The 22604-nt window shown below is 37.9% G+C and overlaps 1 protein-coding gene across 1 annotated transcript in view; it reads left to right on the top strand.

Moving 5' to 3' along the window:
• The first annotated feature begins 254 nt into the window (after positions 1-254).
• The window catches only part of LOC145987823 (uncharacterized), a 125959-nt gene continuing 103609 nt past the window's right edge, over positions 255-22604 (top strand). Inside the window, exon 1 of the mRNA XM_083122556.1 lies at positions 255-411. The gene's annotated coding sequence lies outside the window, so the exon portion shown is untranslated. The remainder of the gene's footprint in view (positions 412-22604) is intronic.

The raw sequence follows: 22604 nt of genomic DNA, 5'->3' as shown, positions 1-22604 counted from the left end.
ACGTCCCTGCCATGGAGAAACATTCCTATCCCTTACTTACCAAGATTGGCCAGTAATAAAATCTATTCGTGATTATTTATTTTTGACTTTATTTCTTTTATTTCTTATGAAACAATACAATTCTTATTTTATTTAAACATTCATTTGTCTTGTATTCAAGAACTGAGTACAATGCTCGAACCATACGACGATTTTATTTTAAAAAGATCCGTCTTGAATTGTGTTCTTTGTCGATGTCGGACGACATTCTGTGTTAGTCCTTTGTTCGCCATTCGCCATTTTGTCGAACTACAAGTTATGTCTGCGCTTCTTGGAGTTTCGTGTGTACGTCGGTTAACAGAAAGTGCATTTTCAACTTGCATATATTTCATGCCTACTACTCAAGGTAGATTGTAGTGCTTCTCAGCTCGGGTGAGTACATTCCTAATAGTTTGACAAAAATAATAAATGATAAGCACGAATAACATTTCTTTTTTGAGGTATGTAAGTGTTACACTCTCATCAGCATGATCCACTTACGAACCATGTAGGATATGCATGATACAAAATTAATGGTAACGGTTCCGATTGTTTTATGATTTCTCCTAGCACAAAGACTAGTTATCGTAGAATTTTGGAAATCATTGTCACACGAAATTTGAATCTTCCTTAAAGTAATGATCTCTGTTTAGACTCGAAAAAAAGTTATTTATGTTGGAAAAGAAACTTGAAAATTACCTTACACACTTCTCATGGACAAGATATTCTCCGTCGACAAGTGACAGTAAATATCGTAGTTGAATGAATGTAGAAGTAAATCAAAACCTTAGTAGAATGCATTTCGGGACTTTATTTTGATGTTAAAGGAACCGAACCTAACCTGCCTAACCTAACCACGAAAGCATATATTAAACAAAACCTTAAGTAATCACTAAAATTCCGCAGTGTGTGTTAACAGACGTACATCGAAATCGAACCATGTAAAAATTGCATTTGTAGCATGATGAAATCGCAATAAAACAAAAGGAACTTGGGCCCTTGTGATCAAATGGTATAAATAAATGTTCAACTAAAGCCAAATTTGTTACGATCATTTCGAACATTTGATATAATTTTAGTAAAGTGCTTATTAGCTTAACCACGAATTTCACATGAGTAGATTCTCGGTGAAATTATATTTGCTGATCTTTCAGCACATAAACATGTCTAATGCTTATTCAGTTAATGAAGCTATATTAGGCGACAAGAGGAATAAAATGCATTAATGGTCAAATATTGATTGGGACCCAAGTTCCTTTCACTTTATTGCGATTTCATCATACTACTAATGCAATTTTTACATATTTTGATTTACATCTGTTAACACATACTACGGAGTTTTAGCGATTACTTAAGATTTTGTTCAATATATTATTTCGTGTTTTTGTTAGGCAGGTCGGGGTTGGTTGGTTCTCTTAGCATTAAAAAAAAGAAATGCTCTCTACTAGGGTTCCGATTTATTTATACATTCATTCCCACTAGTCTACGATATTTATTGTCGCTTGTTAAAGAATAGTACCTTGTCCATGTAAGCATGCATGCTTGCGTAAAGTAATGTTTTTTTTTTCCGTTTTTTTTCCTTCAACATACATAACTTTTTTCGAATCCCAACAATGCTCATTACTTCAAGGAAGGTTCAAATTTCGTGTCACAATGATTTCCAAAATTTTACGATAATTAGTCTTTGTGCGAGGAGAATTTGAAAAAAAAAATCATAAAACAATCTGAACAGTTACCGAGCAATTTTCATCAGGTTTTAGACTGCACATGCACATGATCTATGAACCTGGCCTGAACTATTACACTGATGTGCGCATTCTTTATTTGTTAGCGTAAGTCAAGGATAGGTCGGTGTGCATTTCTTTTTGAGTGAGCAGACAGCACTTTTTTTTTCCTGCACACCGTGAAGTTGGAAAATTCAGCCCAAGTTCCTTTCGTTTTATTTCGATTTCATCATGCTATGATTGCAAAATTTTTACATTGTTTAATTTTGATTTATGTCTGTTAACACATACTGCAGAGTTTTAGCGATTAAGTTTTTGTTCAATATATGCTTTTGTGGTTAGGTTAGGCAGGTTACATTTGGTTCTCTTAGCATTAAAATAAAGTCCCTAAATGCATTCTACTAACGTTCCAATTTACTTATACATTCATTGCCACCAGTCTACGATACTGTCGCTTGTCAACGGAGAACACCTTGTCCATGGGAAGCACGCATGCTTACATAAGGTAATTTTTAATTATTTTTTTTCAACATGAATAACTTTTTTTGAATCCAAACAATGCTCGTTACTTTATTACTTTAAGGAAGGTTCAAATTTTGTGTGACAATGATTTGCAAAATTATACGATAATTAGTCTTTCTGCAAGAAGTATTTGAAAAAAAAAATACTGGATGGTGTTCTAATGCATCCCGTGATGTACGTATGAATTTTTTTAACAAATATTTGTTAACTTAACCTCCCCCCAAAAATGTGATACCCCAAGTTACCCATTTGGCCAATTTGGTAAACAACATAGTCCCTTTACAAAGGAATGGAATTTGCATTGCAATATTTCCATGTCATATGGTCTTACCTAGTGTATAGTATTTGTTTATACATGTCAAAAACTATGATCTCATTGCAATCCCATAACAAAACTTCAAAAACTTTATGTTGAAATATGTATGTTTTTATGTGCATTTTTTTAAAAAAAATTCAAAATATAGGTTTTTGAAAAATTAGATTTTCAAAAAATGTTTGAATGACCTTGCAATGAAAGAAAATTGAAAAGTAGTCATGTGATATATCTAATTAAAGCTCATAGCAAAAGCAACAATTTGGTTCTTATCCCAACCTTCTATGTCAATTCTAGCTTAATTTATGAGTTTCTTTGTGATTGCATGTGTGCCGAAAATTGTGCTTCTTTCCGTATTTCAGAGGGTTCTAACTGGAGAACTGCAACAGATACAAATATGCAATTTTTCAGTTTTTCCTACCTTAGGTGGTACTTCATAACAACCAAGTATGAATAAAATCAGAGATGGTCACGTTCAATATTGACCAAAATTTGGTTCACTTTACATTTAATGAACCGAATGCTTTCATTGTTAAGTCCGGTTTAGAGCTGTTAGCTTTAAAATTCCTTGCATAAATACTTGCAACACATGATCATGTGATTTCCAGTCTTCAGAACATTCTGCTCTTCTCATGACCTGGCAAAAGTAACTCCATAAACTACTCTTTCCACCTGGTGAAACTAGATCCATATGTGAGATGTGAGATGGAGTAACTGGCTTCACTGGGTGGTAAAGTAACTAACTTCTTTGGTAATTTTTTTTCCTCTGCGTGTGATATGGTTGCACTGGTTGTTAGGCAGGAATGTTCGGTGCAGTTCTTTTTTTGCAAGTAGGTTAGGTTGTCCTGATCACGGTTTCTCTGAATAAGTAATAGCAATAGGCACTGAGTTACACATGCCTTACTTGCAACCAGTAGTGTGGCCAAGGGGGTCATAACCCCCCTCCCTTTTGCCCAGAATTTTTTAAAAAACAACAAAAATACCTACATCTCCTTTCAAAAATCCTGGGCACGCTACTGGTTTGCAGCATAGAATTTCTATCACTCATGGTGGAAATTTCTGTACTTGTTATATCTCCTCACTTCCAATAATTTTTATAGAAGTATGTTTTTTTCTTATAAGTGATGATTTGTGTGGTATGTTTTGTACAGTGCAAGCCAATAAAACACAAGTGTAACTCTACCAACTTTCTGCCACTCCATGCCGGGTGTTCCCAGTGTTTTTTATTAGATTTTGAGTGTTCTTCTACCTCACTGACCATAAATCTCTTCCTTACCAAAAAACACCAAGAAGCACTAGCAGCACAATACTCATCTACAAGCAGACCTTACAACACACTGTATTTTGAGCGAAGGGTAAGGGGAGAAAGTGTGCATACAGAGGTCAATGAGCCTTTCAACATTGGTGCAGCAACATTTGGCAATGGCAGTGGCTGACTCACTAACATGGTTCCTTTATTTGCTAATCCCAGCTGGGTAGTTAATAGTTATACAATTCAAATGATTCAGCTTGTTGACATTTTTTTTTGTGCATGTTTGTCAAATCTAACACTAGTTTGGTTTCCATGCAACAATTATACATATTCACTTCATAAAAGGCAAAAGTGTTTCCTCACATGTATCAGCATTCCAATTTGTAGATATCTCTGTATATCTGGCGTGGTGGTGATTTTTAAATTTAGTTTGTGCTATTTGGCCTCCCACAACTTTTTTTGCTTAAATGTTTAATGTGCCACTGCATATGATGATTTCCTTTGTGTAAATGTACTACGTTCAGTCTGAGATAAAGAATAATATTTTGTTTTGGTCTGCACACACACACACGTGTACACAAGTGTTGCAGAAATGCATGGGGGCGGGGGGGAGCTTCTCAAAAAGTTGATCTCTATCATCCTGCAAAAAATCTATTATTGGAGATCTTCCTGTAGTTTTATATTCCATTTTAAAATATGGAAAGACAAAACTGCCATCAGTGTGTCTGTATAAAGTTAACTTTTAAACAATATGTACAGAAGATTTTCTTTCATGGCTGTAATAAAAATCTTGCTAGTGCTTACCACACTTCATAATATGTTTATGTAGCATGTGTACATGATTCTTACAAAGAGACACGCAGCAAGCTCAAATATGCTGTTGTGACTCAAACAGCTATTGAAGATGATGAAATTGTGACTTCACAAATTTCATGTTATTTCCTCTTTCTGGTTGTCTTTACACTATTTGATTTCAAATGTGATGTGAAATCCATGTGATGTAACATTTCACTTTAATACCTGCTTACACCATATGCACATTGCAGAGGATTAGCTTAGTTTGTTTTAGAACTGTAACATGTATGTAAAAGTACCATGTGATAATAGGTTTGAGTGTGGTAGATAATTCTTTGCATGTTTTCCTTGCTAAATAGTAATTGGAGTGTTTTTTTTTATTGAGACATTAAAGTATTGTGTAAGGTTCTCCTCAGTTGTAAATGAAGTACTGTAATAAAATCATGTACATATCTAATTTATGAATTATATTTTTCATCGTTATTGAAACATGTTATGAAAACACACATGTGTTGATTGCCACGTTTTTGTCGATGACTCAGTCATTAGCTTTATAAATATACAGAATGTAAAATTTTTTATACATATGATGTCAAAAAGTAACCTAAGTTGAAAGTATAAATATTTTTTTTGGAGAACTTCATAAGAGAAAGAGGAATGGTGAATGTTGGACAGAGTTTGGAATGTTGAACAGAAGCAGTAGAAACAAAACCAACAGTTGTGCTCAGTGAATAGATAAAAAATGAGAATTATATAGTTCAAGTTCTATTGCTAAAAGTGGAGAATATACTGAAAGTGTAATCTGCCAAGTAAGACTTTCCATTCCTGAACCAACCAATGTTTAAAAATATATGTTAAGAATTTTTCTCATCTGAATTTATGTTGTATCTGGTAACATTTCCATTTCTTTTACTATGTGATAAAGACTTTATCTGCTTAGTTCTGCATCCCTTAGTAAGCATGAATATTTGAAACCACACTTCTGGTAAGTTCTTATCATATGTATTGAAATGCATTTGCAAATATTTATGGCAACTCTGTAGCATGTGGAATGTCACTAGAATTGTATTAACTTCTTTAAAACTGTCACAAAATTATTAATTTGTGAAATTACTACAGATATGTAGAATCAATAGAGACCAGCTAAAATAAAATGTGAGGAACGCCAACACTAACAACAGAAATAGATGATTAATAAGAATTAGAAGACACCCTAAGATTTAAAATTCTCAAATGTCTGAAAAAAATTATTGAAACATACAATTATGTGATAATATAAATATATAGATTTTATACATTGTATAAACCAACCAAGAGAACTACCATTAAATTGTGGATAATAATAAGTATGAAAGAAAGTTCACGGTTCCAAATGTTTCCTGATTTTCGGCAAGTTTTATATGAGTATTAGGAAGTGCTTTAGAATACTGGAAATGCTTGTGGAAGTAAGGTGGAAGCTTGTAGAAACTATTAGCACAGTTAAGTTTCACTAAGTAATTTTTTTTCAGGAAAATTATTATTTCAAATGTATCTTACACAAGTATCTGTTCTTGGTTCCCAGTTGACTGGGACAGGATTTTTAAAGGATTTTCGATTCATACGCTATTTTAATGCTAAGAGCCCTAAACTTGACCCACTTAATCCAACAACGAAACTATTTAGGGATATTTTATTAATGCTGAGAGTTCTAAACTTGACTAGCCCTAACCTAAAAATGAAAGCATTTAGTGAAGAATTACTCCTTCACACGTGAAGCAGCAGCAGTCCTTAAATGAATGGCTGATTGCAAGGAATTATGTAGTGGTATGTGTATGGGAAAAATCGTCCTCCAGAAAACGCAGTAAGTGATCACTTAGACACTGAAGTATGTGTTAGCAGACATAATTAGAAATCGAACAGTGTAAAAAAAATGCCTGTCCACCGTAATAAATTTGGAATGAGGCAACTGAAACTTCGACCAAATCAACTGTGACTCAGAAAACCAACAAAAATTATGTAATGCATATTTTGGAAATAAGATATAATGCAAAAAATGGACTAACTTATAAGGAAATAGTTCATCTTTCATATACAGTATGATGTGGAACACCAAGTAGATCTGATTTCTATATTTAAATGTATGATCTTGGGAAATATCGTAAACAAAACAAAATAAACATAAGAGAAAATTCAGTACAGCATGTCAGCTAAAGAACATTCAGTAAATACAACACTGTGCTGTTTTCAAATATCATGGGAATTCAAAACTGGTGTCTCGTCATAAGTAATAGCGCAAACTGACACCGGTGAAAGTACACGATAATAGAAGCAAAAAAAGTCTCGGTAAACATGGGTCTGCAAACGAGCCGTTTTCGAGATAATCGCGAATGTGTGATTACAAGCCGCCACTGACTTCATTGTTTGTATGCGTCGTCCTAGTTGGTCAAATGCTAAGAATGTGTCGTTACAAGCCGTTATTGATTGCATTTTGTAAACACAGAGTGCTTTACTCCTTGCGCGGTCCGAGGTTTGCTCTATGTTTACAAAACAAAACATTTCCGAGAGGTGGCGTTGTAATCAAAGAGAACATTTCTCCGAGAGGTGGCGTTGCAATCAACGCACAGTCTAATCGTACTGTGGGAGTCACGTCAGTTGTGCTGGACTGCGCAGTGAAAATGGAACCTTTCAGCAACGAAGAGTATGGGGATGTGCATTTTGTGTATGGTTTCGCTAACGGCATTGCACGGAGGGTGCCTTCGAGCAGGGTATTTTTCTTGGTACAAATTACCCTGCTCGAAGGCACCCCGAGAGTCGCACATTTACTAGGGTACATCAACGCCTCAAAGAACATGGTAGGAGAGCAGGTAGATCTGCACGAATTACGCCTGAAGTTGAGGACATGGTGTTGGGAGCAGTAGAACACTCTCCAGTAACCTCGACGAGGAGAATTGCCACACAAGTGCCAGTAAGCCGCAGTAGTGTATGGAGAATTTTACATCGCAATTCACTCTACCCTTACCACCTTCAACGAGTTCAGTGTCTGTGATACGGATTGTGTTCCTAGAATGACGTTTTGTCAGTGGATGCAACAACAGGTTGTACTCAACCCTAGTTTTGCAAGGATGTTCCCCTTGATCCACGTCAGAGTATGTGGTACATGAATGATGGAGCACCGGCACGTTTTGCTGCTGCTGTGAGACGACATCTAACACGCAAATATCATGTACTCCTTCAAATAAAATGTTGCATCTCGGAAACTGATGAGAGAGTTAGAAGGCCGTTAAGAAAACATGATGTCCATTGTTTGCCACTGGAAGCAACATTGGATAGTGAATCAGATAAAATACTCCCGCTCCTGCACGTGATATTTCGTAGTGCGGCACATTGATATCTGGCGTCAGCACTGCGCTAACTAAAGCCTTACTGAGTAATGCGCTATAAAACAAAGAACAAGCTGCGTTCATATACGGTGTAACATAAAACTTGTGCAAGTTTGTGGTGATCATGCACTTCCGTATCCAACAGTGGTTGGATGGTGCTCAGCTTTTCGTGTATGTTGTTCCAGTACCGATCGGTAGAAACGACCGGTGATGTCGACTGAGCAAATGTCATCGAAATTGAGGTACTCTGAAGGCAGATCGCCGGTAGACGTGTGAGTAATTAGCGGTTGAAACTGATATTTCTCTTACGTCGGTGTCCTTGCGAGGATTAATTTGAAGATTAATACGAAGAGGAATTCATAAAATGGTAGATATAGACGAAATTTGGGCACGAAGTTACGAACCCACCCCAAAAGAAAGTTTAGTCGTCGTGGCGGCGTCATATCAATTCGCCAAGATTGCGAAAATTCCGAGAAACACCCGCCAGGTCCCGTGGTGGAGTGGTTAAGCACATCGCGCTACGACGCCAGAGGTCCCGGTTTCGAACCCCGGCCTGGGCATGGATGTTTGTGAGTGTCCATTCATCAATTTCATCATATCACTCATCCCCATCTTCGCAAATTAGCCAAAAGTGGCACAAGAGCGAAGTAAAATAATGCAAATCAATCAATCAACTGACAAACACCCAGCAGCATTAAGGCGATGTTTGTTGTTGCCTACGAGTATGAGGCCGTTCTCCTTATACATGGTGGCGAAGAGAAACGGCAAAATTTCAATTGACGTAAAATGCACGAATAATCGTAGGAAAAAGTACATTTAATGATGGATATGAATGTACATAGTATGCCATTAACTATGACATTTACATGTCATTTTACTTCTTAAAGATTACATCAGAAAGATGTGTTCCATCTCGGCGTACACATACTGAAAGTCTGCTGTGGAAACTCTGGAATGCCCGCGGTATCATGTCTCGAGGAATATCAGTGATTTCTGCTGCAATCTTCTGATTCAGTTCAGCAATGGTTGTAGGACGTGTGCTGTACACTTTACTTTTGAGATGTCCCCACAGAAAGAAATCGCCATCACTGAGATCAGGGGATCTCGCAAGCCAGGAACTGTCATCGTTACGTGAAATGATCCGCCTTCCAAACAATTTGCGAATCGCCTCTATCGACTGTCTAGCAGTATGTGACGTGGCTCCGTCCTGCTAAACCCACATGTTGTCGGTGTCAAGTTGTGCGTCGTGCAACTTCGGTGCAAAGAATGTTTCAAGCATAGCAACATATCGATCTGATGTCACTGTTGTTGCAATGCCTTCCTCACTTTCAAAAAAATAAGGGCCGAAAACACCATGACTTGACACTGCACACCATACTGTAACCTTGGTGCTGTGTAATGGACGCTCGTGAACCTGACATGGATTTTCCTGTCACCAGTAACGGAAATTCTGTTTGTTAACATAGCCGCTAAGGTGGAAATGGGCTTCGTCAGACATCCACAAATTGTTAAGGAAATTTGCGTCCTCGTTAACCTTAGCCAACACCAATTCGCAAAACTTCTTACGCAACACAGGGTCTTCAGGATGTAATTGCTGCACAATCTCTAACTTATAGGGGTGGAGTATTCTTTGTACGCTTCTTCGACTACACAGTAGGGCTGATGCATGTTGTCGAACGAAGCGGCGAGGGCTCCTCTCAATGGCAACTGGAACTGCTTCAATATTCTATGGTATACGTACTGTTCGAACTGTACCTGGGGACTTCTTCAACGCTGAACCGGTTTCTTCGAAATTACGCACCCATGTTGAAATAGCACGAGCATGACGTCCTAGCTGGCAATGCTGCCGAAATACCCTTTGCGCTGCAGTCACACTCACCGTTCTTATAGAAAGCTTTCGCAGCGAAAGCACGCTCCGAACCATTCCAATGCTGCATCATTACTAAATGGCAAAGCCTTCTCATTGATGTCGCATCGGTCCCGAACAAATGCCAGCGCTACAGTGTTGCCAATTCCACATTCAAATTTTGCCGTTTGTCTGCTCCAACCTGAAGTAGAGAAGGGAGTTACCATCAACGATGAGTATTTGAATAAGATCGACGAGAGTCACTTTTCGACGACCTACATTTCTGACGAGGCATTCGAATGTGCTGTGCCACAAATGTTGCAGTGCCACTAGGGCAAGTGCTTGAGCGTTCGGTTGGGTAGTGCCAGAGCTCCCGCCTTATACTCCCGACTCGAGTCTTCGCAACTTAGTCTTGTTTCGCAGATTAAACGATCCACCACGAGATCGCTCATGACCATCGATGACATCGTGCAGGTAAGAGGACGATCTTTCAGTTATGTACGGAAAAGCTATTTAGCTCATGGCGTGGGAACATTGCCAGGATTTGGTAACGTAAGCTGCACTCGGGCGCAGATAATTGCGATGCGAACAAATGTACTAACGTCACTATCCACAACTGTTAAGAGCATGTACTCACTTTTTAAAAACATCCTCGTATATATGATATGTCGTCTTGTTCAGTAGCTGTAAACAGAGCTATAAGTTCATGCTCGTGCGAGTCACGCATAATATAGTTATTGGAAGACGATGTGTGTATGTTCTTCTCTAATCCAAAGCATTACGCATTTGTTAGTTACATTCCAAACAAAAAAACGGTGGAGGCACATAGTGCTTCTGATCCTACTTTAAACTGTAGGTCCAGTCCCGATTAGCCTTATTGTGCTTAAAGTAAACTTAAATACCAAATCAATCAATCCAAGGAAAAAATCCGAATGAAAAAAAAGTTTTGTTAGGATGTAAACAATAATAAATAGAAATAAGTAGGAGTGTGCAGCATCCCGAAAATTCGGTATCGGAGAACCGTCCCGATCCAGACAATTAATCGTATTTAAACATGGTTAATTCAAGATGTTTTCCGCACTCTTAAGTGTATAAAATTTCTTGGAAATTGCAGTTTTAACCAATAAATGCAAAAACAATCACTACACGAGGAAATAGTGTGCAGAAGTTGGGTTTTTCATGGTGTCGGAAAGTTACGAAAAACTTCTCCTCCCGAAAGTTTGTACACGTAATCCGGAAATGACAGATTTTCTCCATCCCGAATGTCGAATTTTTCAAAAAAAATTCCGCCCCAATCAAGACATGTTCACAGTACACTCGGCAGAAATAAGAATAACTCACGCGCGTATGTATATACCGCGTGAGTCACCTAAAAGTACCACCTGAAATAGCGAAGAAACCAGAAACAGTAGCGATGTGAGATTTGCGGGAAACAATAATATCAAATGGGGCTCGTAAATCGGAGGTATGGGGGTGGGTCGAAAAATATCGACAAATGGGACATCTGGAGGAAAGTCATATTTTTTTTTAATGGAACGATATACAATAACATGCATAATATAAAAGAGCACACGCAGAGAAACACAACGCCGTTGGTCTCATGCATCTACTGCACATAGGAACGAAGATATGGGCATGTGAAAATATGTAAACAAACTAACAAGTGGCCCACTTGATCGTCAGTACCACGGCATGTAAGACTTCTCAGGTGCCTGACAGAACTGCCTTTAAGCAGAGCAAGTTTTGATAGCAGGTCCACGAGATCGTGTTAGTTCATAGCAAGCAGTTGTAGTGGTAAGAGCGAAGATTATGGTGTTCACAAACATAGAAAAAGCGGACATGATCCTGATTTATGGGGAATGCCGAAAGAATGCCTCGGAAGCCTGCCGTGTGTACGCAGAGAGATATCCGGACAGACGACAGCCATCTCGACGTCTGTTAGGTAAGTTATTTATTAAATTAAGAGACACCGGAAGTGTAACACCACGAGCACGTGTGCGGAACAAGCCAACTACAGGTGCGGCAGGTGCAACAAATGTTCTCGCCGCTGTTGCTGTGAATCCGCACGTTAGCTCCCGTGAAATTGCCAGGGATGCTGGGATGAGTCAGCGAAATGTATTGCGCATTCTGCACACACACAAGTTTCACCCATATCATATCTCCCTCCATCAGGAACTTTACGGGAATGATTTTGTGGACCGTGTTCGGTTTTGCACATGGATGTTACGACACGACACACCCGATTTGTCACGTATCCTCTTCACTGACGAGGCAACTTTTACCAATCATGGAAATGTCAACCTAAGGAACATGCACTATTGGTCGGTGACAAATCCACATTGGCTTCGCCAAGTGGAACGCCAGCGCCCATGGAGTGTGAACGTGTGGTGTGGTAGTGGGTGAACATCTCATTGGCCCTTTTTTTATACAAGGGACACTGAATGCTGACCGATACATACAGTTTTTACAACATGAACTGCCTGTACTATTGGAGGACATACCACTTCAGACAAGGAGGGAAATGTGGTACCAACATGACGGGTGCCCAGCTCACAGTGCAAGACGCGCTACAGCATGTGTGGAAAATACATTTCCAAATCGTTGGATTGGACGTGGAGGGCCTGTCAAATGGCCGGCTCGTTCCCCAGATTTGACACCGTTAGACTTTTTCCTGTGGGGAAAGCTGAAGGACATTGTCTACCGGGATGTGCCAACAACTCCAGAGGATATGCAACACCGCATTACTGCGGCCTGTAGGGACATTTCCTACGAGATGCTACATTCTGTGCAACGATCTTTGCGTGGGCGCCTCGTTGCCTGTATCGCAGCTGACGGCCACCAATTTAAACACACACTTTGACAGGTTTTCGCTTCTTACGCAGTGGTTCTTCGACATATTGTCATAGTCATTTTCATTATGCTGTAACACTGTCAAATACATGGTGCTGACGATGTCTACTGTATTTTTTCTTCCTTTAACACGTTCTGTCTTAGTCTTGTCCAATGGCTTCCGACATCTCATACTTGTACATGCCGTGGTACTGACGGTCAAGTGGGCCACTTGTTAGTTTGTTTACATATTTTCACATGCCCATATCTTCGTTCCTATGTGCAGTAGATGCATGAGACCAACGGCGTTGTGTTTCTCTGCGTGTGCTCTTTTATATTATGCATGTTATTGCATATCGTTCCATTTAAAAAAAATATGACTTTGCTCCAGATGCCCCATTTGTCGATATTTTTCGACCCACCCCACACCTCCGATTTACGAGCCCCATTTGATATTATTGTTTCCCGCAAACCTCACATCGCTACTGTTTCTGCTTTCTTTGCTATTTCAGGTGGTACTTTAGGTGCCTCACGCGGTATATATATATATATATATATATATATATATATATATATATATATATATATATATACACATATATATACATAAACACACACACATACACAGGGTGTCATTTTAATGGCGCCCACGGACCACAGAAACGTGTAGACGACATCAAAACAAACTTTTCTCAGTAACAATTTTCTTGTTCGTCTGTCGATTCGGCGCTACAGGTAAAAAAAATGCTGGCAACCCAACACAACATTTGTTCGCATTTGTGATGTCATTTCCTGTGGTGAGGCGGTGCGTGCCAGGAACACACATTTTTTTTAAAAAAAATGACAGCTACCACCATTCACATTATGTAACGTAAAACAAAGCGAGAAAACGCGTTCTATAAACCAACGGGAAGTGAACCAACGATACAAAAAAGTGTAAAAAGACAACGTATTCAAAAGGAAGTGGTAATATCGGATTTTGTCTCAGCCTACATGTCAATTATTTGCAAATTATATTAAATCCGATATTAACACTTGAATATGGATACGTTTTTTCTCTACCATTTTTCGATAGTTGGTTCACTTCTCCTTTCCACTGGGATGACTGCTGAGGTTCTGGCGCTGGTAGATCGTTATACCCTGGATGTTCGGTCTACTGGTCTTCGCCTCGTTTTACAGCTCATGATGTGGTTGGTAGTCTCATTTTTCACAAAACTGTCGTGCGTTGTTTCACAGCAGAAAATGGCGTCACAGATCCGATCAAATGTTGTGTTGGGTTGCCATCATTCGGGCGGCAAAACGGGCTCTTTTGAACGACTGTACCGCCGAAACGACGCACCGAGAAGAATGTTACTGCTATGTTTAAGTTGTTTGTTTTGATGTCCTCTACACGTTTCTGTGATTCGTTGGTGTATTAAAATAACACCCTGTGTGTGGGTGTGCGTAGTATATATAGCACACACACACACACACACACACACACACACACACATACATACATACATATACACGAATACATAGGTTGAATTAAAAGTGTGAACATGAATGGAAACATGCGTTAACGTTCATGCATATTACACATTCCCGTCCGCCCTATTTGACCCACCGTCTTACATTCAACCGAAATGTTTTAAATTGGAATAGGTGCATGCGACATATCAAAATCTTGTGAAATTTTCCACTAAATCTAGTGGTGCAATCCATTTTAAGTTACCTTGAATCGTTTTCAATTTAATGCACCTGGTATGTTACATTCGCTACTTGCAGCACCTGACAGAACGTGCTCAATATGTCCCCTTTATCATCGACACACATCCGCAAACGTCTTTCTCTGTCCATATGAACCCGATTGAGCATGTCAGGTGTAATGGTGTCATACACATGAATAAAGAGTTCCAGGAACCCTCTCGCATATCTCACCGAAGTTGCATAAGCTTGACGTTTTACATAATTACAAGAAAGAAGTTTAGCGGAGTTATATCGTGTGAGCAGGGTGGTCACCCACTGGTCCCCGTCACCCTATCCAATGACCAGGGAATTAATTGCTGACTTGACTCAGATTCGCAATTAGGTGCTGTTTAATTGGGGGCGTATTATCCCGCTGGAAGAAGTCGGGGAAACTACCAGCTTGCTTTAAGACGTATGTGAGGATAGACTTAGCAGAATGATGATGTATCTTGCACCAGTAATATACCATCGACAAACACTTTGTCGATTGTCGGTGTGTGTTATATTCCACATCACACCATGACTATCAGTGCACCTTGCATCTTATCTGATTCAATCCAATGTGGATTGATGTCAATCCATAACAATGTAACCTAGTGTCATTACGGTCGTCTTTGATGAATGACATCTCGTTTAACTGCACTATAGATCGACCACAAGGGAAAAAAGCTTGAGATGGACAATACCCTCGCAGCTTTCCCTTCCTCCCTCCACCTCGGGCCATAAGGAAGCATGGTCCACTCTCCCCCGCCCCTACTCGCGGGGGACGGTGCACAGGAGTCGCGGGTCTGCGCAGGTTGTTTTGCTCGTGGTTCCAGTATACAAAGAAGATACATTGATGAATACCATACAACAATGGCATTCTTTATTTTTAACATGGATTAACTTGAATACGGTTCAAGGTATCTTAAAATTGACTTCGCCATTCGATTTGTCAGAAAATTTCACATGCCCCTAAAATGTCTGATCCAAGATGGCGGACGGTGTTGTGATTGTTATTTTAATGGCGCCAACGGACAACAGAAACGAATAGAGGATATAAAAACAAGCAACTTTTCTCAGCAACATTTTTGACGTTAGGTTGTCATTTCGGCGATAAAAACGTTTAAAAAAAATCTGTCTTGCACATTTGATCGCATCTGTGACATTCAAACACACACACACACACACATATATATATATATAATTGATATACAGAGAATTCCCTGACATTCGCTATGAGACTCGGCGGCAAGCGGCTCGGCGTCAGCGCTTGTCTTTCCCGGTTAACGGGTCCGCGACAGTCGTACGCTACAGTGTGTTTTCGGTCTCCCTGCCTTCGCTCTCTTTCCCTTTCTGTTGACGTTGCAGACTGACGCCAGTATAATCGTCCCTCGGAAGTTGTGTTGTGTCCGTGTGTTGAATACTGTGGCTTAATATGGCACCACAAAAGTTTACATTACGAAGGTTACTATTTATATTTTGAGCCTAACAATGAAAAAACAGGAATTTGGCATTGAAAACTGCTTTATTGTTTTTCGAAGTATTCTCCTTTATGGTCAGTACACTTTTGCATTCGTTCGAACCATTTGTCAAAGCAGTTTTTCCAATCTTCTTGAGACACCTCCATAATATGGTTTTTGAACGCATCAACGGCATCTTCCGCCGACGAAAATCGTTGTCCACGCAATTTATTCTTGACATTCGGGAACAAGAAGAAGTCATTGGGTGCCAAATCAGGACTGTACGGCGGATGACCCATCAATTCAATTTTTTGACTGTTCATAAAGTCGGTTGTTAGACGAGATGTGTGACAGCTGGCATTGTCTTGATGAAGAATCATCCGACGGCGTTTGTTTGTTTTCCGTATTTGACCGAAGACCTCTGGCAAACAAATTGTTGTGTACCATTCAGAGTTGACCGTTCTACGTTCCTCTAAAGGCACAGTTGCCACATGACCAGTTTTCCCGAAAAAACAGGCGACCATTTGCTTCGATGTGCTTCGAGCGCGAACAACTTTTGTTGGATTGGTTTCATCTTGAAACACCCATACAGTCAACTGCTGTTTACGTTCCGGCTCATATGCATATATCCATGATTCGTCACCTGTTACAATCTTATATACGTCTTTTGAAGCACCACGATTGTATTTATTGAGCATTTGTTTGCACCAATTGACGCGAGCGTCTTTTTGAGTTTTTGTCAAATTGTGTGGGATCCATCGAGAACATACCTTTCTCACAGCTAAATGATCATGTAATATTTTATATATGCTGGTGGAACTAATGCCTATGGTTGCCTCAATCTCACAGTATGTCACATGACGATCTTGCAGTATTAGGTTTTGCACAGCATCAATGTTTTCTTGAACAACAACTGATTTTGGACGATCTTCGCGAATCTCGTCGGTGAGCGAATGGCGGCCACGATTAAATTCGTTATACCAGAGTTTCACAGTGGCAAAGGATGGGGCTTCATCGCCAAATGTGGAAGTAAGTTGATCGATGCACTCTTGTCTTGATAATCCACGTCGAAAATCGTAAAAAATCATCGCACGAAAATGTTCACGAGTTAATTCCATTTTATTGTTGTCGCGCAATCTCCAAGGCAACATAAACAACACAAATCAAGCTATTGACAAAACATTTGAAGTACGTTATGGTCAATAATGCCAGACGATTCCGTGCAAACGTCAAATCGCGCCTAACTTCAATCAGTGTTGCCAAGGCTCAAAATAAAAATAGTGACCCTCGTACAACAAAGGATTTATCTTGTCGGGTGTTACTTCGGAAAGAGGAATTGTGGAGAAGTGCGACGACGTTTTGCAACGAAATTTCCTGGTGTTCCCGTTCCAAATAGGACCACTATATTAAACCTCGTAAAAAAGTTTAGAGTAACAGGGTCAGTTTTGAATAACAGTGGAAAGAAAAACCCACGTGTACTTCTGAGGAAAAACTCGATGAGATAGGACAAAGGTTAGAACAGTCTCCTCGGAAATCTATCCGCCGCCTCTCGCAAGAAAAGGGGTGTTTCAAAAACCACCGTATTTAAAGCCGCTAAAATTCTTAAATCTAAAAATGAAAAATAATATTAAATCTAAAAAATAAAATATACGAAGACAATCCGCACACCATCCGTGAGTTAAGAGAGTATTGTACGAGAAATCGGGAGAATTACAGTAGACGAACTTGCACGTGTAAATGCCAATTTCCTTCGGAGATACCAGGAATGTGTTGCAGCAGAGGGACATCATTTTCAAGACCTTCTGTAGTCAAGGTTAGTACACAATATGAAAACTGTAATTTTAATAGTCGACTCGAGCGACTGTCGCGGACCCTTTTCACCGGGAAATACAAGCGCTGACGCAGGGCCGCTTGCCGCCGAGTCTCGTAGCGAATGTCAGGGAATGCTGTGTATATAGATGTTGCCTCAAACTCGATGTATTCCTTTAAAGATTTGCATGGTGTCCCGACTTGTTTCCTGTCGATTTTGATGTGTGGGAACCAGTGATGTGCGTCTACGCGTAAACAACGATAGTCTACATTCTACACGTAGACTATTTTATACACGTAGATTACGTAATCTATGTAAACAACATGGCGAAAGGTGATAACTTAGCAAAGGGCGCCGTGGAATTAAAAGAAAATTATACTGCGTATCAGTTGCTGATGTGTGAAGTGAACTTTTCATACTCTTTCTTCCAAATTCGAACAATTTCTCATCTAGGAAGAAACCTAATATAGGAAATATTCTAGTGTTTTATGGGGAAAACACCACTCTTGCCTCACGACTGCCATCTGTTGTTGGTTCTTGCATACTATTTATCTTCTTGCATAGTTGATGATAGAAGAGAAGAGAAATTTTGCTGTAAATAGGATTCTTTTCACTTCGTTAGGAACAAATATAGTTGAAAATGTCACTTTCTTTTCATGAAACCCTTGAAAATTAATTTTAATGCACTTTAGATTGTCTACGTAGTCTATGTAAACTACAACCCAATGTAATCTACGCGTAGATTACGTGTAGACAACGCATGTAGACGTAAACTTATAGTCTACGGCACATCACTGGTGGGGGCACATGAAGGCCTTAGTTTACTCAACACCAGTGCTTTCCGTGGAAATATCAAACCAAGATTCGTCGATGCGAGTGAAGAAATGTGACGCTCTTTCACTTCAAGAGTAACTAAAGCAGAAGTTAGGAAGCAGGTTTGGGCGTGTATTCGACATAGAGGAGAACATTTTGAGAAAGGCTTGTGAATTAAATCCATTATTACATGCAAACGTTCTTTCATTTAATTGTTCTTTCTATTTCCACTTCATAGTCGCGCTCTACCTGTCCAGTGTTATTGAACTTTTTTCCAGAATTTATTATTATTTGCGGACATTAGAAAACGTCTTCGGACAGCTCATAAAACAAGGAAGTTTTTCTAGTAGTTTGTACGAATAGTGTCTTGTTGATATTTTGAGATATTTTCTGTTTTTTGGTAAGCAACTTCATTGAAAATCTTAAAGATCGAATAAGTTTTGACCTGCTCTTTGAAAATGTTCGACGCATTTGATCGTTTTACTGTTCATAAAACATTGTCAAGGTGTTGACATGACATACAAAGTAAAACAACTTGAATTCGATCACCACTTTCTTCTTATATTAATTTTGAACCTGGAAATCGGGAGTTTTTAACAAAATCAGTAAAAGTGGAATATCTCGAAAATAGACCCCCTTGATCCACTTTAGGGTTAAATTTGTTGCAAATTCGCTGTACTATCATGCCTTCAAAGGAATACATAGAGTTTGAAATATGATCCACCCTGTATATATATACAGGGTGGATCATAAAAGTTAACTCAAAATATCTTACAAACGAAGCTTTTTTGAAAGGAATGTTTCAAATGAAAGTTATTTGACTTTAAAGCAGAAAGATAGAGTATGTAGAGGAAAGTGACCAAAGTAGTACCCCCGTTTTGTTTTTCATCCTTGGTGTCATTATGACATATTGTTTCTATTAGAAATTTAATAAAATGGGTTATTTGGTATGTTTGCTAACGTTTTGAGTAACTTAATCCACCTTAAAGCACCATGATGCTTTGCCAGTAAGCATTTCTGTAAAAAGGGACAAAAAGTAACAACGGAGGAAAAGTGGCCAAAGTCAGACACCTCCTTTAACAAGTTCAAAAAATTGGAAAAGACACAAAGAAATATAAATATATGATATGTAGTACATGAATTACATTTTTTGAGCTTGTATAAAGAATATATGTACTGTAATATTGACTACCAATATCCTAACTGCGTCAATCGCCCTTTCCATATGTTGAACATCCCACCATCTCCCACCTGCATTGCCTTTTTCCTTGAACATCTGAAACAATATGTAAAAGGACTTTACTAACGAGTAACGAGCCTTTGCTTCAATTACAATTGAAATGTTAGGCATTCATTGAGGGGTCCTACTTAGGGAATTTTACTCGTGGAGTCTTATTGTTTATACAGTAAAACCACACATATTTTCAAACAAACCATTACCATAATTTCAAAGTACAATACTTACTAGTATCTAAATTGTAACAAGATTGCTACTTATCTCTCTCCTAATTAGCAAAATTCCCACTGTTGTGCACCGATGTACAAACTTTCATTCACACAAAAACAAATCATGACTGACTACAGCACCTGATACTTGCACGTTGCTGCTGATACCTTCCCTACACAATCTTTCCCTACACAATCTTTTCGTTATTCTTCGCCCATTGCGACCACGTGGCATCAACTACTTACAGAAACAGGAAGAGGGTCTGGCTTAGGGAGTGGGGTCCGGGTTTGGTTATTTTCCTCTACATTTTAGTAGATAGCCTTTTTGAAGGTCACTCAATTTTTTAAAAATCGAAACCTCATTTGTTTAATATTTTTATTCCTCTACAAAAGTAAACAACTTTTGTAGAAACCCATTTTTCCATTCATCCTGTAGTTTCACAAATATTTGACAGAAAATGTGGTAAGGTTAGGTTAGGTGCACTTTAGATGGAGTGTAATTTTATGTTCATTTAATTGTTTAGAATAAGTATTCTTGGAATTTTACATTATCGTGCTAATAAATGGAAGCACGTATGAAAGTCACTATACTCCCTTATATTTAGTTGTTCTATAAATACTAATCAATGTTTAAAATAGCATTTGCCTAGTATTTTGATAGAATTCTGATCAAAATGTAAATGTTGAAATATTTATTCATTGGAAAATTAAATGTTTAAAGATAATTCCATGTTTTCATCTCACATGTGAGAAGCAAAAGCGCTAATGCAAGATATTTATTGCAATAAAATAATTTTTTAAAATACATTGGTTATTCGAAATTTGTCCCTGCCATCATAAGATACTACAATAATACTAGCAGCCAAGAATTTATGTATTTTGTAGACTTTCATACTTATATTAATTTTTCTATTACTTTGAAGAAATTCTTATGCCAGTCTCACACGGTGGTTAAGTAGGCCCCACCTCTGACTCGAAACTACCATAAGATTTTTTACCTCTTCAGTTCGCGAAGGCAGCAAAAGGGGTCTCACACGATCCTTAAAATTGCATCTTTAAAAATGGTGACTACACAAACACGGTTCTTTTTCATTATTTGTGTTTTCCAATTTTTTAACTAATATATACGCACACTATTTCATTCAAAGATCATAATTATTTGAAGAATATTGATAAACTGTTAATGAACCGATGAAAGTAATATTATGTGGTAAACACGATATGTAACATTTATTGAAATAGCATGTATTGTAATATCAGAAAATATTATGGAAATTAGCTTTGGTGTAAGATCTTCAATGTAAAATTATGTTGTGTAGTGGTAAATAAAATACAGTGTGCATTTCATAACTAATGGTGCTAATTATTATAGTTACTCATCACAGAACAACTTTATTGTTGATATTTCTATATTTTATTATCAATGTCATTCATAACTTCAAACATTTACATCTATCCAAAAATAGTAGTAAATAGTAATAAAGAGAGTAACACTGTAACACAAATTTACATAGTAAGTTTATGTTTGCTTTCCAAAACCAAAGATCACTCTTAACTCCTTATTATCAAAATGCAGTCATTGCGTATTAATTTGTTTGTCTTTGTTGACTATAATTCTTCATTTGTTCATTACATGTGTGTTTGGGTACTGCCTGGTACATATCTAATAACATTTCTACATCTTAGAATTAAACCAAACAAGCTTAACAGTTATATTCCCCATTTGGTTACACCAATGTTTCTATTGAAAGAATCCCCCCCGGGCTTTTCATTCCAGCTGTATATTCTAAAATCATCTCCAATCTGGAAAAAAAAAATCTGAAAATACATGTGATATCATAGCAAGTTTTCATTATTCATCAGTATTTTTTTAATATCTGATCTTAATGTTGAAGTACGAAAATTATAATTACACTACAGGAGTGTCTTTGTGGAAGAAATGGAAAATCCTGGGATTAAAAGTTACAAGATTTAATGTTTGAATAAAAGTAGTTTACAGCTTTTAATAAACATTAGTATACCATACAATTACACGATCTTTGCTGAATAAAAGTAGTTTACAGCTTTTAATAAACATTAGTATACCATACAATTACACGATCTTTGCAAATTAGCCAAAAGCGGCACAAAAGGCAAAGTAAAATAAAGCAAATCAACCATACAATTACAGTGTGTTGATGCTTTTATTGTAATGCAATAATTTGTATTGCTTTTTATTATGTGGGCAATAATCTTTGAACAATCAAATTTTAAAAATAAATTATTTTTGAAGTTTCCCATTCGCTAAATTTTGCCCAATTTGAACACTTGAGTGCATTCACAAATCAGTGTTAGCAATTTGCTCTTAATGCAGATTGAAACTATTAAACATTTGCCCATGTCCTCAGCAAGAAATGATTTTTTGTTGTTGGAGTTTTCTAAAATTCATGTGTAATTTTCCTTGCCAATTGTATGTGCACAGTAGTAACAGAAAGGATCTTGTTTGTTAGTTTGAACATGAAATTAGTTAACTGAAATTTACCCCTTTATTCCATTTCTGTGTTGCATCTTAAATGTAAACATCAAGCATTCATTTTACAATGAAATCCAACATTATCACAGAAATTATCATAAAATTTATGATATTGAAAGTATACATTAATAGAGTTCTTTTTCAAAATGCAATCTACAACCTCAATTTGAACATAGAAAATTCACCAATTCAATG

This window comes from Lepisma saccharinum, chromosome 5 (assembly GCF_977018435.1).
Source record: "Lepisma saccharinum chromosome 5, izLepSacc3.1, whole genome shotgun sequence".
NCBI lineage: Eukaryota > Metazoa > Arthropoda > Insecta > Zygentoma > Lepismatidae > Lepisma > Lepisma saccharinum.
This window is presented reverse-complemented; position numbering and strand designations above follow the sequence as displayed.